Source organism: Myzus persicae, unplaced genomic scaffold, assembly GCF_001856785.1.
Source record: "Myzus persicae strain clone G006 unplaced genomic scaffold, MPER_G0061.0, whole genome shotgun sequence".
NCBI lineage: Eukaryota > Metazoa > Arthropoda > Insecta > Hemiptera > Aphididae > Myzus > Myzus persicae.
This window is the reverse complement of record NW_019103885.1, coordinates 59,332-65,331: the sequence shown is the minus strand read 5'-3', so window position 1 is coordinate 65,331 and position 6,000 is coordinate 59,332.

Below are 6,000 nucleotides of genomic sequence, written 5' to 3'. Positions count from 1 at the left end.
GTACTTAAATTTTCACTTGATGTGAGTGGTGACTGGTTTGCACTTGATGTACACTTAAACCCAGATTACACTTTTTAGATACCAAAAAATGGTCAGATATGTGACGGCAAAAAATGCATTGATTCAGCCATAGGAATGACGTAACATTTTTTAAAAATATAACAACATTTGCACAGGTAACGCTGGGTGGGGAAAACATCGAATAAATTCGTATTAAAATAAGTTTCAGGTTTTAATTAAGTATTAAATATTATAACTATGTAAAATTGAGCTATTTTGGAACCGAATTAAAATAAAATTATAAAGGTTATCCTTTGTGTTAATATGCAATCTTATCCAAATTTGAACTTAATATGTCTGTAAAAAATAACTGTAAGCATATATTTTTTAGGTTTTTTAGTTACGGAAAAAACTGCTTAAGTTTAACCTTATTTTAAACTATCAATTCTGAGATATAAAAATTGAAAATGTTATACATTTTTATAACTACCTAAACCTTTTTCAATTTTCAATTTTGATAAATATTGTCAACATTTTAACTTTAAATGCTAATAAAAAAAAATCGTGCAGATGTATTTTTAATATTTTTCAACTGCTATTGTAACAATATATCAAGTGTTGGGCGCATGATGCCGGTTGAGGACTTTGCTCACGTTATCATCATCACGACACACATACCGCAAACCCTCCCGACATCTCCGGAGAGGGAACCATTACACACAAAAAAAAAAAAAATAATTAAAAAAAAATAATAAATATAAAAACACCTATTGTGAAATCAATACATTCATTGCTCCGTTCAGAATCTAAAACTATAGGTATTCAAGTAAAACTAAGAAAACATATTAACGCAAAAATATACCTGCTGAGGTACTCGCTGCAAGGTCCAATCCTGTTCAAATATCATACAATTAATATTTATATATTGTAATTCAAACTTGACAAGTCTAATAGGTAATTCATTTAATGTAAGCCACTCATTATTTTATAGTTATAAAATTATTTTTGAATGTTTTTTTACGTGGTTAGTTATAAACTTAAATTATGATAAGGATAAAAATATTAATTTTTTTAATGTTTTTAACCACTAGAAACCATGTAAAAATTGTTTTTTCCATAAACATTAATATTTTTGAAATTATATTTATTAAATCAATTAAATGTTTATTGAAGGGATCTTTTGGTATATTTTTTTTCTTCATAGACAAGCATATCAATACAGTGTTTTCTAGTATGTGTTTCAATTTTCAAACACGGGTATAATAATCTTGAACTATGAAGAACAAAATGATATAAAAATGGATTTCAAGAAGTCTTAATACAAATAGTTATATATATAATTATTGTATATAATTTATAATAAGACCTTCTATATTGTCATCATGAGTGGCTATGATAAAGTACAGTATATTTCTCTCCTCCATTTTAAAGCACTCTTCCCCCTATTTTATTAATACTGCCATGGCCTATCCATTATTTAATATCGATGGTTTCAAACCTTCAACGGTTAGAGAAAAAAAAAGATGATAAAATAAGTGAGATGGGAGTTATTGTAATTTAATAAAAATGTAAGTAGTATATGGTAGAGAGTAAATGAGCTGTTTTTTATTAAGTTACAAATCTGGGCTGGTCATAACCTTTGGCCTTTCTATTGAAAACTAAAATGATGCCACTGTCTAAATGATATGTATGAAGCGGCTACAGATTAATGCAAATATGAAAAAGTGTAACAGACTAAATAGCTTGTAATTTAGATTATTTCAAGATTTGTTGTCATAAAATGTGGAAATATCAAATAAAAGTAAGACGATTAAATCGTTTTTAGCATAATTAATTAACGTTATTATAATGTTCGGTTAAATTAAGGGAAATAAAACGCATGGCCACTCATTATAATTGAGTGTGGCTATAAAATATGATTATTTACATACAATTTGAAAATATTTTATTATAATATATGTTCGAACACTAAATGTCCTGATTCAATAGATATGTACAGTACATATTGACTGGACTGACTTGAAGCTTAAGCACAAAGATGTTTTTGATAAATTATTTTTAGGTTTTATATAAAATACAGTCAACAGATAACTTACCGAGCACTCCACACATGACATCAATATCTGTTTAAAAAAAATAAATTGCATACATAATACATTATTTACGACAGAATTTATAATATTGTATGATACATAGGTGATAGGTATAAGTACTGTTACACCATACTTCTAATAAATTATTAAAATTAACATTAGGTCCAAAAAATAGTCTTATGATATCATTTTAGGCCAAAAGGCTTGAGATAAAATATGACTGACATTTAGTGTTTCCATAAGTTGCAACACAACTTGCAAGGCAATGTTATAAATATAAAATGTATATTGTTGTCGTCTTACTAATATCCATTTTTCTCAAATATCTTTCTCCGTAATCTAGAACCGAAAAACAAACTCTATTAAAATTTATAAATTATCAAGGTTACAATAATTTAACATTAAAAACTACAAATTACTACCTTGGGACGATAAACAGAAGTGATAAGAAAGCCAGTATAAGAGCTACCTGTGTGCCCTCGCATATATATTATATTAATATATTATATAGAATGTATATTGTATGTACTATAAATTCATTATATTGAAAGCGTTAAATTTGTCACTTTGTCAGTATCGCTAATATTTTTCGTGTTTATTCCCATGATTCAAGAGGAGTACTGAGATTTTTGAAGAATTTTCTATTAAAAAAAAAAACAATTTACACTGTAGGTACATAGATGTTTCATAGAAGCAATGAATCTATTCGTTTTTACGATGATGTATGTGATTTCAAAATAGTGGAATCACACATTTCGAAGCTCAATCAAAATCTTTGAACCTTAATAATATGTTCTAATGGCATGTTAAAAATGATTAAAACACATTTTATCTTTAAAAAGCGTTTGAAGTTATATTATAATAGAAGACAATAGTTCAAATCATGAAAACGTACATATTATTTGGTGGTTAATAAACAATTATTTTAATTTTAACAGAAATAGCTTGCAAATGTAAAAACCAGGTTCCTCGGAATCCATAGGCAATAAGCAGAGAAATACCCAACTCATGTCCAGTGTGGACGGGCTGTCGAATACGCCGAATCGCGAACAGCAATCTCCTTTCTTAAGGGTGTGCCCGTGGGGTACCGAGTGGGGAATCCTTGGCCGTGAAGTGGTTGTTGTTCTTGTTGCAAAGAAAATACTACATGTATCAGCCGATGGTGGACTTCATATAAGAGAGGTTAAATTGACATTAATTTCTTAACAAATTACTGAAATCTGAAATTTTCAACAATAAAAATTGTTGCTCTTAAAGCGATTTTAAATATCATAACAAATAGACAGATTTATTTTTTGATGAGCATTCAAAGTTCAAATGTTGATGAAATTGTATATTTAAACACATTTTCCTCTACCGATCGTAGTTATTTTGTTATAATTGAAAAAACAATAACTGAAGATATTTGAAATATTGACGAGATATTTATATGATATTTTTTAAGACACCACAAAAAAATTTGGTTCACCTTTTGGGCTTTTTTGGGCGACTTCAACGTTTTATTTATATATGCAGTCACCAATACAGTTATAAATTTAAAAACAGTTTGAATAAACTATATGATTTTACTATCAAAACATATTGACACAAAATAACTTACCAGAAAAAGAGGGGTTGGTCACCTGTAGAGATGCTAAAATGTAAACAAGTATATCATATGTAATATATTATATAATATCATAGACCTGTGTGTAGGCTATTGTTTAAGTTTAATATTTGATACTTGGGAACCTGATTAAGGCCATTTAGATCGTACAATTGATTCGTAGCGGTCGTGAATATTTTTTTGATTTTTAACTTTCGTATGACCATAGGGAATGCAAATACAGTATAGCATTATATAGTACAAATATTAAAACTTGGGTTTTTCTTAAATCAGTTTGATGAAGAGTTTAAAAAGGTTTTATTGTAGGTAACAATATATCAGTTAATTATAATTTTAATTATTTAATTAATTCGTCGTTGATGTTAAATGTCCATGTGCAGTCTATCTAGCCGTAGTACGACTATTTGATGCATTATCTGAGCCTCTGCTCAGCAGTCACATCTTGGGTTCTCTTTTAAGCGCCACTATGCATTAGTTAGTTACATCGGCCCTGGCCTGTACGTATTCGGTTCAGTCTAGTCCATAATCTGCTAGAAAGGGACGAACCTGGTTGTTCTGAATGGACATCTTTGATTAAATTCCCGTTAATATGAGATTGGATTTCTATTCTTCTTGCCACATGGCGAGTTTTAGGCGAAATTCTGCCTTTATTGATTTCACTCTTTCTAAGAACGGGTGTCGCGATTTGAGTATTGGATTTTCGACTCCGTATTCATGGATTGGTAACATATTGTTGACTTTAGACTTATTTTTTAATAACAAAAGTGGTACTAAAACTTTCAGCAGACTGTCAAGTATAACTTTGAAAAACTTCAGCCAAATCGTTTAGAATTTTTCTCCGTTACCGCGGTTTAGAAAACCCCTTACAATTTTATATAATAGTAGAGATTAGAAAGGTTAAAAGAAGATTCCCCATAAATTTTGAGATATTTTAAATCATAGGAAATCTGTTACTTCTAGACGTGTTTTGGAAATACATCTTATTCTTTATATTTTATAAACCACTTACCAATCACTTTATTTATAACAAATTTGATATTAGAAAAATCTAAAAACAAAGCAAACCATTAAAAATTTTTATTTTAAATTTGTTTTTGATAGTGAATTGTAAGGCCACAAACATAATACAACATAATAAGCTGTTAATTTGTAGATTATACGCTGTTAAATGTTTAATAAATAGTATATAGTTACTAATTATTAAAAAAAAAACTATTGTAGAAAGGTACTCCTATTGTTTTTTTACATTAATAATGCAAATGGTCTCTTAAGCTCATATAAAAATGTATTGATATTTGATCACTTAAGATTCTTAGCAAAGCAATGAATGTTTTATAATTATTATTTATTTTATTGCAATTAATCAAAATAATATTTGTATTCAAAAATTTTTTACTTGCAACTTTTCATACAGTAATACAATTCAAAGTAATTTATAGTAAAATGAAATCTAAAATTCTATCACAGGACTAATAATTATAATATTTTGGTGTAATTAGCTGAAATTCTGAGTTAATTGTAAAGTTGATGTTATTTGTATTTCTCCCAATCAAATTTTTAGATATAACTGTATACATATTTTGTACAATTATTATTCATTTAATATTTATCGACTTAAAACACTAGTGAGTAAATTAAAGGTCTGTCAAAGACAAGTTGACATTAATAATTTGAATATTATTTATAGAATTTATTAAAGTAACTACAAACCAATCAAGTCCGTTTCATAGACAATGAAACCATCCATTCGTAGTTGGTCTGCAAACATAATTTAAACATTTTTGTTCTTATTTTAATCAAGTTTGAAAACATTTTAGGTCTTAAATAATAATGCAGTGCGTTTAAAATTAAAATTATTATTATTGTTACAGAAATTGAATGACAATTATATGTTAGAAGCAAGGTGGGATTAACCCTTTAGTGGGCACAGGAAAAAAAGTAAATTTATTTGTACCAAATTTTCAGAGATTGTTCTTATTTGGTCTAGGAAGATGAGAAAAATACTAAAAAATTTTTTTTTTTACTCTAAGTATTTAAAAATTAGTGGGAAATAATTTCCCTATGATCATTACAGACATAGGATTTTGCTAACGGGAAATAATTTCCCATTTGTATTTTATTGAAATATTTACTAGTAAAAGTAATAAATAATACCATTTATTTTTTATACTGAATAACATATTTAATATACAAATAAAAAAACATAATAAATGACATAGTATACAAGTAATAAATGAATACAGCCTTTTGTTTCAAACCAGTATTTATAAATAATATATATATAATAATATTAAATAGTAA